The sequence below is a fragment of the Triticum aestivum genome, chromosome 4A (assembly GCF_018294505.1).
Source record: "Triticum aestivum cultivar Chinese Spring chromosome 4A, IWGSC CS RefSeq v2.1, whole genome shotgun sequence".
NCBI classification, from domain to species: domain Eukaryota; kingdom Viridiplantae; phylum Streptophyta; class Magnoliopsida; order Poales; family Poaceae; genus Triticum; species Triticum aestivum.
Window position 1 is genome coordinate 624,915,076 of NC_057803.1, and position 17,123 is coordinate 624,932,198.

The following is a 17,123-nucleotide window of genomic DNA, read 5'->3' on the forward strand; positions in this document are numbered from 1 at the left end:
AACCGAGCGCGTCACCGTGCTCAGCACAGCTCCACGGGCCCAGAGCAACCACCCGTTGCTCCTGCCGTGCACCATAGCAACGTTTGCATCATCGCCCGAACTCTGGCTGCCACATTTGAGGATGCCGCCGTCGTTCTAGGCCACCTACGGCGACGCCACCTGCACCAAACGACGCGGACGGGTTCCAGGTCTGCGTAGCACCCCTCCACGCATCAAACCGTGGCCGGAGTAGCGATTCCGCAGCACTCCGCTGCGCCTGCCGTCGCCGGCGTCAAGCCACCGGAGCGTTTGACCTTTGACCCAGGGTTTGACTCCCCTGAGTCACCCACGTGTGGGCCCAGGCCCCTAATTAACCTGGGTTTAGGATTAGTTTAGTGTTAACTAACTTTGTTAATTAGCCTAGACAATGACACACGGGACCCACTGCTCAGATTTGACCAGGAACGGTCATGTTGACTTGCTGACGTCACACCAACGTCATGCTGGCGTAGTAAATGCTTTTCTGGTTTTTCTTATTCAGAAATGATTTAGAAATTTCAGAAAATAGTTAAAACTTCTAAAAATCATAGAAAATCAACCGTAACTCCAAATGAAATAATTTATATATGAAAAATTATCAGAAAAATCCAATCTATCCATTTATGCTACTTTCATGCATGATCAACCAACTTATACCCACTGTATAAGTGAAAACATGATAGCGGCATTTTAAATGCTAAATATGGAGTTTGCATATGAACCCTTGGTCCATATGGACTTCATTTAAATTGTTGCTAGATGCATTTGTGCAAATCATAACATTATTGCCATGTCACATTCATGCATCATATTGTTGCATTGCATTGACTGTGTTTCCTCTCTATTGCCGGTGTTTGTCCCCTCTCGGTAGACGATGTTCCGACGATTTGATCGATGACACCGATGAAGAACTATACTATCTTCAGAAGTGCCAGGCAAGCAAAACCCCCTTGGTCATTCTGATACAATCCCACTCTCTCGACCTGCTCTCTTTTACTGCATTAGGACAACAACATTTCAACTGTTACATGCTGCGGTAGCTGAACCCCTTTCCGGTGCATGACCTGCCATTGCCACAGTAAATAGATGAAACCCACTAGCATGAGTAGGAATTGTTTGAGCCCTGATGTGCCTACTCATTCATGCTTGTTGTCATACCTGCTACTGCTTAGAGTTGAGTCAGGTCTGATTCATCGGGAATGAATTGGAACGTGGTGAACATGTCCTACCGTTGAGAGCTAAGTGTGTGAACATGATTTGGTAAAGGTAGCGGTGAGAGGCCATGTAGGAGTACATGGTGGGTTGTCTCATTACAGCCGTTCTCAGGAACTGATTTCTGTGTTTGTGATCCATGAACAGTTACTACCACACATTGGGTTCCGGTAACTCGGCCCCTCTCGGCTTATTAATCAACTCGATCTCTGTCCAGGAGTTGCAACTAGTTTCTGGTGTTTGTAGGTAGTGTTAGTAGTCTACCAAGTGGCACCCGGTACAGGTGGGCTTGGGACAGACTAGGCACAGTGGCACGGTGTACCAAGTGGCACCCGGATGGTGGGCTTGGGAACCCTGCACACATCGTTTGGGGCCGTGAGCGACACCCCGGCCGGATCTCCTTGCGGATGGAACCCGAATAGGCGATAAACCTGGATGAGAGACTTGTGTGGTTAGTCAGGTCGTGGCCGACACCCTCGCCCGGCTTCCTTTTGCAGGTTACCGAGGTACATGACGTGTACAGGGCGATAAGTGGCGAGAGCGTGTGTGAAGAAGTACACCCCTGCAGGGTTATCATTATCTATTCGAATAGCCGGATTCCTCGGATATGGAAACTTGGACCCCTTGCATAGTTCATAGACAAGTGAAAGTGGATACTCTAAAACTCGCAAGATAAGCGTAAGTGCTGTGGATGGCGTTCTCGCAGGGAGACGGGAGGGGATCCATAGTGGTGTATTGGTATGGTGAATTGGTGGACTCGTGTGCGCTGCCTCAAAAGAGTTTACTTGCAGTCATAGTTCAGGTTAGCCACTGAGTCAAAGCTGGCTTGCTGCAGTTAAACTCCACCACCCCTTTTATTGATACCGATGCATATGTAGTTAGCTCTGATGTAAGTCTTGTTGGGTACATTTGTATTCACGTTTGCTTATTTTATGTTTTGCAGAGAGACTTCAGTCTCGCTAGTAGTTCCACGTGGACTTGGACGTTTAGCTTGTTACCTCAGCTACGATCTTATACCCTTGGGAGGGTCTGGTAGATAGTCAGGCTCCTCAGCCTTCTTCATTTTTAGTTGGTTGTACTCAGACAAGTTAAGCTTCCGCATGTGCTTTGACTTGTATGCTCTGAATGTTGGGTCATGAGACCCATGTTTGTAATATCTCACTCCTCGGAGCCTAATGAATAAATACTTTGAGTCGTAGAGTTTTGTTGTGATGCCATGTTGTATTTACACATATCGAGCATATTATGTGTATGATTGAAATGCTTGGTATGTGTGGGATGCGACAACCTAGTTGTTTATCCTTGGTAGCCTCTCCTATGGGGAAATGTAGTCTTGTGCTTCCATGAGCCATAGTAGTCCGCTACAGCCCGGTTCACCGGAGTCCTGCTAGCCTAGCACTACCGCTCCGGAACACTTGACTGTCCGGCATGTGATTCACTTCGTTCCTGTGTCTGTCCCTTCGGGGAAATGTCACGGGGTGACATCCGGAGTCCTGCCTAGCCTGCTACAGCCCGGTTCACCGGAGTCCTGTTAGCCCAGTGCTACAGCTCGGATTCACACGCTGCTGACCGACATGCTCGATGTTGATTCATGTATGTCTGTCCCTGTAAGTTAGTGCCACTTTGGGTTCACGACTAGTCATGTCGGCCCGGGTTCTCTGTCATATGGATGCTAGCAACACTATCATATACGTGATACAAAAGGCGCAAACGGTCCCGGGCCATGGTAAGGCGACACCTGTGGGAATACTGTGCGTGAGGCCGCAAAGTGATATGAGGTGTTACAGGCTAGATCGGTGTGACTTAGAATCGGGATCCTGACAGATACGATACCGGGGCACCTCCCCAAGCTTGGCAGTTGCTAAGGGGAGTGCCCATACCCATGTGATTATATCTCCTTTGTCGGTGAAGAAGGTGGAGGTGTTGTTGTCTTAGTTGATGGCTTAGTCTTTTCCCTTAATTTGCGCTTGAGGACGGTATTTTGATCCCTCAGATCATCAATTTCCCACACCAGGGTTAATATCTTTTTGCATAGGTCCTGCTTATTTTCCTGCAGGAGACGAAAAGGGATAAACTCGAACTTGGGTTTCTTTACCCTATCAGGGAGACTTGACTTTTTGAACTCCACATGCATGTCCCTAGGTTGAGGTAACGGTGCTTCATCTTCCTCTAAGCTCGTCTCCTCCTTCTCCTTGGGTTCATAGTCCTCTTCTTCCTCTGTGGTCCATCCATTATGTTCCACATCTCCATAGACCTTTGAATTTGCTAAGTAATCATCCACATAGCTTTCTCCTTCCGAATCCTGGGAAGACATGTTGATTTAATCTGCAACGGGATAGCTCAAAACAAAGATAAGAGGTTTTGCGTGATACGGGAGTCAAAACCTTCAGGAGAATATATAATGAATTTTTACCAACCAAAATACGTAACGTGCAAGAAAACAGAGTCCAGAAGGCACACAAGGTGCTCACGAGGTAGGGGGCGCGCCCAGGGGGGTAGGGCGCGCCCACCACCCTCGTGGGGCCCTCGTGTCCTTACCGGACTGCTACTTATTTTTCTATTTTTCTAAATATTCCAAAACGGAGAAATATTGCCTTAAAAATTGTTTTGGAGTCGGTTTACTTACCGTACCACATACCTATTCCTTTTCAGAGTCTGAAACGTTCCGGAAAGTATCTCTTATGTATTCCTCCAGGGTTACGGTTTCAATAATATTGGTTTCAACATTTATGGGATTACCTGAGATATAATGTTTGATTCTTTGACCGTTTACCACCTTCGGATTTGTGCCCTCGAAGTTGTTGATCTTTATGGCACCGGAACGATAGACCTCCTCGATAACATAGGGGCCTTCCCATTTAGAGAGAAGTTTTCCTGCAAAAAATCATAAACGAGAGTTGTATAGCAATACATAATCACCTACATTAAACTCACGCTTTTGTATCCTTTTGTCATGCCATCTTTTAACTTTTTCTTTAAACAACTTGGCATTTTCTTATGCTTGGGTTCTCCATTCATCAAGTGAGCTAATATCAAATAACCTCTTTTCACCGGCAAGTTTAAAATCATAGTTAAGCTCTTTAATAGCCCAATATGCCTTATGTTCTAGTTCGAGAGGTAAGTGACATGCTTTTCCATAGACCATTTTATATGGAGACATACCCATAGGATTTTTATATGCAGTTCTATAAGCCCATAATGCATCATCAAGTTTCTTAGACCAATTCTTTCTAGACCTATTAACAGTCTTTTGCAAAATTAATTTGAGCTCTCTATTGCTCAACTCTACTTGACCACTAGACTGTGGGTGATAAGGAGATGCAATTCTATGATTAACATCATATTTACCAAGCATTTTACGGAAAGCACCATGAATAAAGTGTGAACCACCATCAGTCATTAAATATCTAGGGACTCCAAACCGTGGGAAAATAACTTCCTTAAGCATTTTAATAGAAGTGTTATGATCAGCATTACTAGTTGGAATAGCTTCTACCCACTTAGTAACGTAATCAACAGCAACTAGAATATGTCTGTATCCATTAGAGGCAGGAAAAGGTCCCATATAATCAAAACCCCAAACATCAAACGGTTCAATAACAAGTGAATAATTCATAGGCATTTCTTGACGTCTACTAATATTACCAATTCTTTGACATTCATCACAAGACAAGACAAACTTACGAGCATCCTTGAAGAGAGTATGCCAATAAAAACCAGATTGCAATACCTTATGTGCAGTTCTATCTCCAGCGTGGTGTCCTCCATAAGACTCGGAATGACACTTGCGTAGGATATGTTCCTGTTCATGCTCAGGTACACAACATCTAATAACACCATCTACTCCTTCTTTATAAAGATGTGGGTCATCCCAAAAGTAATGTCTCAAATCATAGAAGAACTTTTTCTTTTGTTGGTATGTGAAGCTAGGTGGTATAAATTTAGCAACAATATAATTAGCATAATCAGCATACCATGGAGTACTACGAGAAGTACTTATAACATTTAATTGTTCATCAGGAAAGTTATCATTAATAGGTAGTGGGTCATCAAGAATATTTTCTAACCTAGACAGGTTGTCTGCAATGGGGTTCTCAGCTCCCTTTCTATCAATAATATGCAAATCAAATTCTTGTAGCAAGAGAACCCATCTAATAAGTCTAGGTTTAGCATCTTTCTTTTCCATAAGATATTTAATAGCAGCAGCATCTGTTTGAATAGTTACTTTAGAATCAACAATATAAGATCTGAACTTATCACAAGCAAATACAACTACTAAAAGCTCTTTTTCAGTAGTAGCATAATTTCTTTGAGCATTGTCTAGAGTCTTACTAGCATAATGAATAACATTTAATTTCTTATCAACTCTTTGCCCTAGAACAGCACCTACAGCATAATCACTAGCATCACACATTATTTCAAAGGGTAGGTTCCAATCAGGTGGCTGAACAACAGGTGCAGAGACTAATGCTTTCTTAAGTATTTCAAATGCTTCTACACAATCATCATCAAAGACATATGGTATATCTTTTTGCAATAAATTAGTCAGAGGCCGAGAAATTTTTGAGAAGTCCTTAATGAACCTCCTATAAAATCCGGCGCAACCAAGGAAACTTCTTATACCTTTGATGTCCTTGGGACATGGCATCTTTTCAATAGCATCAACCTTGGCTTTATCAACTTTAATACCTCTTTCAGAAACTTTGTGCCCCAAGACAATACCTTCATTAACCATAAAGTGGCACTTTTCCCAATTCAAGACAAGATTAGTTTCTTCACATCTCTGCAAAACTCGATCAAGATTGCTCAAGCAATCATCAAAAGAGGAACCATAGACGGAAAAGTCGTCCATGAAAACCTCACAAATCTTTTCGCAAAAGTCAGAGAATATAGCCATCATGCATCTTTGAAAGGTGGCAGGTGCATTACATAAACCAAAAGGCATACGTCTATAAGCAAAAGTACCAAAAGGGCATGTAAAAGTAGTCTTTGATTGATCTCTAGCCGACACAGGTATTTGAGAGAAACCAGAATAACCATCTAGAAACCAAAAGGCATTCAATTACCATCCTATAACCTGTGATAATTCTTTGTGAAATCAATTCATCTTTATCATTAGGAACAACAGTAATACCTCCCTTCTTAGGGACACAATGGACAAGACTTACCCACTCACTATCAGCAACGGGATAGATTATACCTGCCTCCAGAAGCTTTAGTATTTCTTTTCTTACCACTTCTTTCATTTTAGGATTCAGACATCGTTGAGGATCACGAACTGGTTTGGCATCTGCTTCCAAATTTATTTTATGTTGACATAGAGTGGGACTAATGCCCTTAAGATCATCAAGAGTATATCCAATAGCAGCACAGTGCTTCTTCAGAGTTTTCAATAAACTTTCTTCTTCATGCTCTGAAAGGTTAGCACTAATAATAACAGGATATATCTTCTTTTTATCAAGATAAGCATATTTAAGATTATCAGGCAAAGGTTTAAGCTCAAACACGGGATCACCCTTGGGTGGAGGAGGATCCCCTAAGATTTCAATAGGCAAGTTGTGATGCAAAATAGGTTCCTGTTTAAAGAATACTTCATCTATTTCCCTTCTTTCATTCATGAACATATCATTTTCATGGTCTAGCAAATAGTGTTCTAAAGGATCACTAGGAGGTACGGCAATAGAAGCAAGACCAATAATTTCATCCTTACTAGGTAATTCTTCCTCACGATGTTGTTTACTAAATTTAGAGTAATTAAACTCATGAACCATATCATCCAAGCCAACGGTAACAACATTCTTAGTGCAATCTATGGTAGCATTGACAGTATTTAAGAAGGGTCTACCAAATATAATGGGACAAAAGCTATCTTGTGGGGAAGTAAGAACAAGAAAATCAGCAGGATATTTATTTTTTCCACACAAGACTTCAACATCTCTAACAATTCCAATTGGTGCAATAGTATCTCTATTGGCAAGTTTAATAGTAACATCAATATCTTCTAACTCAACAGGTGCAATTTCATTCTTAATTTCTTCGTATAAAGTATGCGGTATAACACTAGCACTAGCACCCATATCACATAAGCCATGATAACAATGATCTCCTATTTTAACAAAAATAGCAGGCACGCCTACCACAGGTCTATGTTTATCTTTAGCACAAGGTTTAGCAATTCTAGCAGTTTCACCTTCGAACTGAATGACATGCCCATCAATATTATCAGACAAGAGATCTTTAACAATAGCAATATTAGGTTCTACTTTAACTTGCTCAGGAGGTGTATAAGTTCTAATATTGCTTTTACGAACAACAGTTGAAGCTTTAGCATGATCCTTTATTCTAACGGGGAAAGGTGGTGTCTTAATATAAGAAGTAGGAACAATATGATCATTATAAGTGACAGTCTTTTCTTCAACTTTAATAGGTGCAGCTACTTTTACTTCTATGGGAGGATGATATTTAAACCACTTCTCCTTAAGGAGATCAACATAAGTAGCAAAAGATTCATAGAAAGAAGCTACTATCTCAGAGTCAAGTCCATATTTAGTGCTAAACTTACGGAAAATATCGGTGTCCATAAAACATTTAACACAATCAAACTTAGGTGTCATACCTGACTCCTTATCTTCGTCGAAGTCCCAATCTTTAGAGTTGCGTTTAATTCTATCCAATAAATTACATCTGAATTCAATAGTCTTCATCATAAAAGAGCCAGCACAAGAAGTATCGACCATGGTGCGATTGTTTTTAGAAAGCCGAGCATAAAAACTTTGCATAATTATTTCTCTTGAGAGCTCATGATTGGGGCATGAATATAACATTGATTTAAGCCTCCCCCAAGCTTGAGCGATGCTTTATCCTTCGCGAGGCCAGAAATTATATATATAATTGTGATCACGATGAACAAGATGCATAGGGTAATACTTTTGATGAAATTCCAGCTTCAATCTTTTATAGTCCCATGATCTCATATCATCACATAGGCTATACCATATCAATGCGCCTCCCTTCAAAGATAAAGGGAAGACCTTCTTCTTAGCAACATCATCGGGTATACCTGCAAGCTTAAATAATCCACAAACTTCATCTACATATATTAAGTGCTCATCAGGATGCTTTGTTCCATCTCCTGTAAAAGGATTAGCTAGCAGTTTTTCTATCATACCCGAAGGATACTCATAAGGAATTTCATTTTCAATAGGTTCAGTAGGTTGAGGAGCAACTCTTTGCTCTACTGGTCGGGGTGAAGATACCCCGAACAAGCCCCTCAGAGAATTACTTTCCATAGTAACAAGTGACAGTAAATTTCAGCACACTATATAAATTTTTCCTTACCAAATTCCACCTACCAAATGCGCTACACTCCCCGGCAACGGCGCCAGAAAAGAGTCTTGATGACCCACAAGTATAGGGGATCTATCGTAGTCCTTTCGATAAGTAAGAGTGTCGAACCCAACGAGGAGCAGAAGGAAATGATAAGCGGTTTTCAGCAAGGTATTCTCTGCAAGTACTGAAATAAGTGGTAACAGATAGTTTTGTGATAAGATAGGTTGTAACAAGCAACAAGTAACAAAAGTAAATAAAGTGCAGCAAGGTGGCCCAATCCTTTTGTAGCAAAGGACAAGCAGGAACAAACTCTTATAATAGGAAAAGCGCTCCCGAGGACACATGGGAATATCATCAAGCTAGTTTTCATCACGTTCATATGAATCGAGTTCGATACTTTGATAATTTGATATGTGGGTGGACCGGTGCTTGGGTGCTGTTCTTACTTGAACAAGCATCCCACTTATGATTAACCTCTATTGCAAGCATCCGCAACTACAACAAAAGTATTAAGGTAAACCTAACCATAGCATGAAACATATGGATCCAAATCAGCCCCTTACGAAGAAACACATAAACTAGGGTTTAAGCTTCTGTCACTCTAGCAATCCATCATCTACTTATTACTTCCCAATGCCTTCCTCTAGACCCAAATAATGGTGAAGTGTTATGTAGTCGACGTTCACATAACACCACTAGAGGCTGGACAACATACATCTTATCAAAATATCAAACGAATACTAAATTCACATGAATACTCATAGCAAGACTTCTCCCTTGTCCTCGGGAACAAACATAATTACTCACAAAGCATATTCATGTTCATAATCAGAGGGGTAATAATATGCATATAGGATCTGAACATATGATCTTCCACCAAATAAACCAACTAGCATCAACTACAAGGAGTAATCAACACTACTAGCAACCTACTAGCACCAATCCCGGACTTTGAGACAAGAATTGGATACAAGAGATGAACTAGGGTTTGGAGATGAGATGGTGCTGGTGAAGATGTTGATGGAGATTGCCCTCTCCCGATGAGAGGAGCATTGGTGATGACAATGGTGATGATTTCCCCCTCCCGGAGGGAAGTTTCCCTGGCAGAACAGCTCTGTCGGAGCTCTAGATTGGATCCGCCAAGGTTCCGCCTCGTGGCGGCGGAGTCTCATCCGAAAAGTTCCTCTCTATTTTTTTCTCATCGAAAGACCTCATATAGGAGAAGATGGGCGTCGGAGAGCCACCAGGGGGCCCATGAGGTAGGGGGGCGCACCCTAGGGGGCGCCCCCCACCCTCGTGAGCAGGGTGTGGGCCCCTGGCCTTCATCTTTGGCGTGGATTTTTCTTTATTTCTTTTAAGACGTTCCGTGGAGTTTCAGGACTTTTGGAGTTGCGCAGAATAGGTCTCTAATATTTGCTCCTCTTACAGACCAGAATTCCAGCTGCCGGCATTCTCCCTCCTTATGTAAACCTTGTAAAATAAAAGAGAATAGCCATAAGTATTGTCACATAAAGTGAAATAATAGCCCATAATACGATAAGTATCGATATAAAAGCATGATGCAAAATGGACGTATCATGCTGCCACTGCTAGTGGATCATCAAGGAGGGCAACATCTGCTGCCAGTCCAGCTCCAGCAAGGAGGGCAACATCTGCTGCTGCTCCAGCTAGGAGGCAGCCAGCTGCTCCAACTGCTCCCAAGGGTAAGGCAGCAGCCAGTAAATCTTCATCATCTGCTCCCAAGAGTAAGGCACCAGCAACCAGATCTTCATCAGCTGCTACAAAGGGACCAAGGTTAGCTTTCATGCCTCCAAGACCAAGTGATGGTTCCCAGAGAGTCAGGAAGCCGAGCAACAGAATGAAGGATTACTTGACTGCCTCTGGTGCAAAATGGTGATGATTTGGTTGTGTTGATGCTTTATCAAACTATGGCATTTTGGTTGTGTTGTGAAACTATGTTGCTGAAGTTATGCTACTCCAGTTATGCTACTCCAGTGTTGATGGTGATTTGGTTGTGTTGATGTTGTATCAAACTTTGGAATTCTAGTAGTCCTGTGATGCTCAACTGTTATGATCAATTTGTATCAAACTATGGCATTCTAGTAGTACTGTTGATGCTGTGATACTCTTGATGTTGTGATACTCTTGATGCTTACTTGATGCCTCGACGTCGACCAAAAGCCAAAAACCCATCACTTGGCCTACCTTGATGCCTCGACGTCGACAAAAAGCCAAAAAAAACCCTACTTGATGCCTCGATGTCGACAAAAAGCCAAAAACCCATCACTTGACCCTACTTGATGCCTCGACGTCGACAAAAAGCCAAAAACCCATCACTTGGCCTACTTGATGCCTCGATGTCAACAAAAAGCCAAAAACCCATCACTTGACCCTACTTGATGCCTCGACGTCGATAAAAAGCCAAAAACCCATCACTTGACCCTACTTAATGCCTCGGCGTCGATAAAAAGCCAAAAACCCAAACTTGGCCTACTTGATGCCTCGACGTCGACAAAACGCCAAAAACCCATCACTTGACCCTACTTGATGCCTCGACATCGATAAAAAGCCAAAAACCCATCACTTGACCCTACTTGATGCATCGACGTCGATAAAAAGCCAAAAACCCTAACTTGGCCTACTTGATGCCTCGGCGTCGATAAAAAGCCAAAAAACCCTAACTTGGCCTACTTGATGCCTCGGCGTCGATAAAAAGCCAAAAACCCTAACTTGGCCTACTTGATGCCTCGGCGTCGATAAAAAGCCAAAAACCCTAACTTGGCCTACTTGATGCCTCGGCGTCGATAAAAAGCCAAAAACCCTAACTTGGCCTACTTGATGCCTCAGCGTCGATAAAAAACCAAAAACCCTACTTGGCCTAGTTGATGCCTCGACGTCGATAAAAAGCCAAAACAACCATAATTGACACTACTTAACTCAGAATCATCAGTTGAACAGGAACATACTAAAGCAAAAATCATCATTTGCAAACAGATTACTTAAGATAACATTAACCAGCTCTAAATACCACCAAATTCAGCACTAGTTCAAATCCATACATAATCATAGTTTGACATTCAGGACTAGTTCAAATAGCACCACATTCAGCACTAGTTCAAATGCAAACATCTTACTTAAGATTACATATCCATAGTTCAAGAGTACTCATAGTTAATAGAATTTAAACTACTATCATTACAACAAATGCCAAACCACACCCTGCAAAAGGTCAGCAAATGCCAAATGATATTGCCCATTCTTCTCTTGCACTGCTTTATCCATTTATGATGGCCTTGATCCCCTCCAGCTTCACATTGCTCTCTTCAATTGTCTTCTTGAGCTCATAAATGTGGATTTGCAAATTCTTCTTCTCTTCAGCTAGCTTCAACTTCATGTTCTTAATGACAGTACCTTGAGCAGCTGCTATGTTCTTCAAAGTGTCATACTTCTCCTGCAACTTGGTTGTTTCAGCATCTTTCCTTTCTATCACTGCCCTCTGCTCCTGGGCATCCATAAGTGCATTGACATCTTCAACCAACTTCTCATAGCTGGCCTGGAGTTTCTTCTTCTCTTGTGTCAGGTCATGAACAGTAAATGAATGCATCAGACATTCATCATTCCTGTCCATCTTACTCTGTTCATACATAGACCACAACTTGAACAGTGCATTCTCAAGGGTAGTGGGCCAAGATGGATCAGTCCATTCTACTAGTCCACAGTTTTTACCTTCTGGGAAAAAGAGTATTAACAAAATGAATTACATAACAGTGACTTGCTTACAATGATAGGCTAGATTACTTTATACTAAAATTCAGATCATGCTCTAAAGTAAACAACTACTAAGTAAACAATGCTGGTGTGCTAACCCATGAATATTCTGTCCTAAAATAAGCTAACATGATAGAGTTAAAAAATGACCTAACTAAACAATATTGCCAGATCCAAACTAAAAAATGCTGGTCTGCCAACCCATGCATCTACTCTCTTAAAATATGCTAACCTGACAGAGTTAACAAAATGACCTAACTAAACAATGTTGCCAGAACCAGACTAAACAATGCTGGTAGAGTAAACAATTAATGAATCCACTGTCCAAACTTCACAATATAATACAATGCCTGCTTCCACGGTAAACAATGACTGCATCCACTGTCCTAACCTCACAATATGATACAATGACTGCTTCCACAGTACATATCCATGCTAAACAAATGACATATCTGTTTGGTAAATCCACAACTTCCAATTAGTTCAGCTGGAACCATACCTTCTCTGCACAACAAAGAAACCTCCTGCCAGTGTGAATCCCTTCGAAAGCAACACGCCTTTCTGCTGCCTTCCCGTGTCCATGGCACAAAACATACATATCTGTCTCAGGGCCCTCGAAATCTGAGTCTTCAATGCTAGCAGGAACCTGGAGTGCAAAGGAATGACAGAGACTTGGTCCAATGATTGAAAAGAAGCTCATTCCAGAAATCCCCAAATATCAAACCCTAACCCTAACTCTGAGAATTGACCTTAATGGTGTCGTCATCAGAATCTGAGCTCATGTACTGCCTGGTGTGCTCGCTGCTATCGACCCATCACTCCACGACACCATGGCGCTGCGGCGGCGGCGACGGGTGCGGCGACCAAGAACAGAGCGAGAGCGAGAAGAGAGCGAGAGCAAGAAGAGAGCGAGCGAGCAGAGTGGGGAAGGAGTAACGGTTGGCGCTTTTGACTGCTAGGACCGAACGGCGCTGTCTAACGTCGTCTGCCGGCTGTCGGGGCGGCCTGGAGTGCCACGTAGGCGAAAAACAGGCCCCAGCTGTCATAAACTCACTTAACACGGCCCGATCCGCCGATCAGTGGTTTTTTGCAAAAGAATTACGCCAGACGTGGTGCTGTCTGCAGCAAATCTGTATCCTAGTGTTTTCCGCAAACCTAGCCCTCAAAGTGGTGGTTTTATGCAATTTACTCCTGCCGGATGTTTTCTCATTGCCAACCATTCTGCATGTTCCATGCATTGTAGTTTCTTGGGAAAAAGCAAGCATTTGCTCAAATCATCTAGCGTACTAAGGATTATAAAGACGGATTAATTGTACATCTGTGCATAAATATTGTTACGTTGTGTTACTAGTATTTCTTCAGAGGGTCACTCATACATATTATAAAGTAAAAGGTTCCTAAATCTGTATGCCGAATAGGCTATGAAATTTGAATGAGTTTTTTCCAACGTTGGTTTTTTCGCTTTTGCAGAGAAATGTGCTGGACATGAATGGCAAATACATTACCAAATGATTAAGGGGATCTGCCATGGTCTACACTACCTTCACAAACAACGCATTACTCATTTGGATCTGAAACCTGAGAACGTTCTGCTGGATGCTAACATGGAACCAAAAATTACAGACTTTGGTCTGTCAAGATTCCTTGCTGAAGGGCAATCCATAATTGTGACCAAGCAAATATTTGGAACACGGTAAGCTAAGCCTCTTGAGAACTCCATTTTTTACATCGATGTCAAATATGTTGAATTTTCTTTGTACCAGGATATCTCATATTGACTATTGTATATATTGTCATGCAGGGGATCAATTGCACCAGAACTTATTAATAGTGGTGAAATATCATTCAAGTCAGAGATATATGGCTTGGGTGTCATAATCACAAAACTATTAACGAGAGATAACAACTACGATTTTGAAGATGTAAGGAGCACCTATCTAGCCATTCTAGTATATGTTGTTTAGTTATGTCAAAAACAATTACCAATCATACATGCATAGTCAATTTTCAACAAGCAGAAAGTTCGTAGTTTCATGTGTGAAATCATACTAAAAATTCTTAAGCAATTTCGTAGAACTCGTAAAGTGGATATACATGCAGAGAAACATGGTGAAAGAGTCCGAGTAAACAAAAATATTAGCTGAATTAAATTTGTAGTTTATCGCACTTTCAACTAGGTAGAGAATTTGGTTTGGCATTCCTCTGTTAACATCACTGCATGCTTGAGCTGAGCTGGCACCCATGTGTGCCAGTTCCACGACCTGCAGCACCTCCCACGGTCGACATCCTGCATTTCCAGACACCCTGGACCTGGAGACAGAGCCCAGACATCTAGCTGTAGTTCTACGTATTTCCTAACGGCTCCCATGGTAAGACGGCTTTAGATCGTTATCTCCTCTACATGGACAAAGGAAGCTTAGAGTTTCTTCGGTATCCTCCTCCAGCAAGGCTGTCATTTCTCTCCGCCTCCCGTCATCTTCCATCTCCATGTGCTGGAAAGAGGGGAAAACTCTGCTCTTTATCTGATGTACCACTGAAATGCACTAGTAGGCCTATGGAAAGCAATTACCTACGAACTTGAGACATGTATTGTTTATCATCAAACAAATCTTCGGTGTATGGCATAAGTTAGTTCAATTAATGGGTATCCTCGCTTCATACAACATATGGGGGTTGTTATCCTTATTATATATTCTAACTTTACAGTGGCATAAAACACTAGAGGTGGGCTGCTCACAAGAGAAAAGGTGTGTTGAGATAGCTCGAAAATGCATGGAGTATGACCAACATAAGAGGCCTACGATGGATGAGATCATGCAGGAGCTGAATGAGATGGAAAACACTATCCAAGAGAAGAAGCCTTCAGTTGTTCAAAAATGGAGAAACAACCTGTCGTCTTCACTGGTATGATTATTCAAAGCAAATAAATGCCCTTATAACCTCAAAATTAAATAGAGCTTTTCTCTAGTAAAACATCTTTTTGTGAGAGTTCTTTCAATCACCTATTGTTATCCATCATTTGAGATATTTGGTACTCCTGTGGTGGCTTGAAACACTTGGCTGATGAGCAGAAGGGGCACTGGAGACAGAGGAAGGATCGAAACTAGCACATTCAGTCCACCCTGCTTGGAGCCTGAAGACGTCAGGAGACTTCCACCCCGTGTGGATAAATTGCTTGATGTGATGTGCTATTGTTTGTGCATGGTTATATCTCGATCGGCCTGTAACAGTGTCATTCGCAATGTGGCAGTGACCTTGATACCGTGGCCAATTGTGTTTTCGAGTTGTTCAGATTGCGACTCTGCTTGGTTCATCGGGTTGCAAACCAGACCTAGCTAGCACTTGGTCTGAACTGGTTGTATCAGTACCATTCTATAAACTGTTCAGGCTCTGTTTTCCTCCGTCCGTACGGTTGTCATGCGTTCTTCTTGCATGTTAAATTTTATGACAGCACCAGTACTGAACTTGTGATCCGTGCGGTGTGTATTTGTTGTGCTAAACTAGCATAGAATAGATCTATTTTTCCTGTAATTTAAATCCATTGATTAGGAAGGATAAGTAAACTTTGAAAGAAAGGAAAATGATCATCTAATTATGTGCTGTTAGTAGCTAGATGGCTTCTCTCTCTTTTTCATCTGACGAAAGGATAAGGAGGCAGCCTACCCAGCGCTACTGGTTCCTCGTCCATTAGAGATGAGGTAGGAGGTGACATGGGAATCGATGTCGTTGCATCCGGGTTGGGCGCCGCCGTCGCCGCCCGTCTCCACCACGAACTTCTGTCCCTGCAGGGCTGTTCCGCTCTCGCTGTGCTCCCGAGCTTGGCACAGCCTCGTGTCCGACCATCACCAGTCGTCTCCCTGTCGCAATTGCAATGTCAGAGTTGCAAATGGTGATGAAAACGACGATGGTGCTGCTGCGACATCATCACTCATTGCAAAAAAAAAAAATCCGCAACATCAACAATGTTGCAGAAGTCCTCCCGCAACATCATCTTTGTTGCATAAAATTCTTGATTCACAACATAGATGGCATCATCTTTTCAGTAAAAAAAATTCTGCAACATTATTCATGTTGCAAAAGTCCTCCCACAACATAATCTATATTGCAAAAAGGTGAAGATGAAAAAAATAATTCTGCAACACCACCACCTACTGCAAAAGTCCTCCCGCGGCATCATCTATGTTGCAAAAAAAGTTGAAGACAAAAGTAACGCTTTGGTGGTTTTGCAACAAAGCAATTGTTGCAGAGCGAGCTGCGCAACATTTATCTTGTTGGAATTCCCGACGCGTCTCATTTGGAAGATCGGATGGCTATTTATTCCCCAATCCAACGATGCAGGCAGGAGTAGCGCGGCTTAAACGGAAAGGACAATTTTGATTGGGAGCCACGGAATCCAAGTCCTTGATGACACACTAATCGGCAAGGAAAACGTTTATTTTAAACCGGATGAAAACAACCAAACACAAGCCTCCGCGTGCGATCGACACGCGTCCCTTCGCTTGGCCCCACACCCATGTATTTTTCTCCCGCATCTTCGTCTCCTTCGCGACTCACAATTCTTTCCTGCAAATCCCCTCTCTCTCTTGCTGCCCACATGGCGCACGCTCTCCTGCTGCCCACTCAAGATGGCCACTCGCTCTCCTGATGCCCACTGCCGTAGCCGCGCTCGCCCTTCTCTTCCATGGCCGAGTTGTTGCTACTGCAAGGGGCGCCGCTGCGTTGCAGCCAGTAGGCAGAAGCTTCAATGTCGACCACCGCCTGCCATGGCCGTCGGAGTTGATGCTGCTACTGTGACG

The 17,123-nt window shown here is 42.5% G+C and overlaps 1 long non-coding RNA gene across 1 annotated transcript; it reads left to right on the top strand.

Moving 5' to 3' along the window:
• The first annotated feature begins 13,801 nt into the window (after nt 1–13,801).
• LOC123087708 (uncharacterized) lies at nt 13,802–14,220 on the top strand. Its single transcript, XR_006441491.1, has 2 exons — nt 13,802–14,020; nt 14,129–14,220. It is a non-coding gene; the product is annotated as an uncharacterized lncRNA (long non-coding RNA).
• The last annotated feature ends 2,903 nt before the right edge of the window (nt 14,221–17,123 follow it).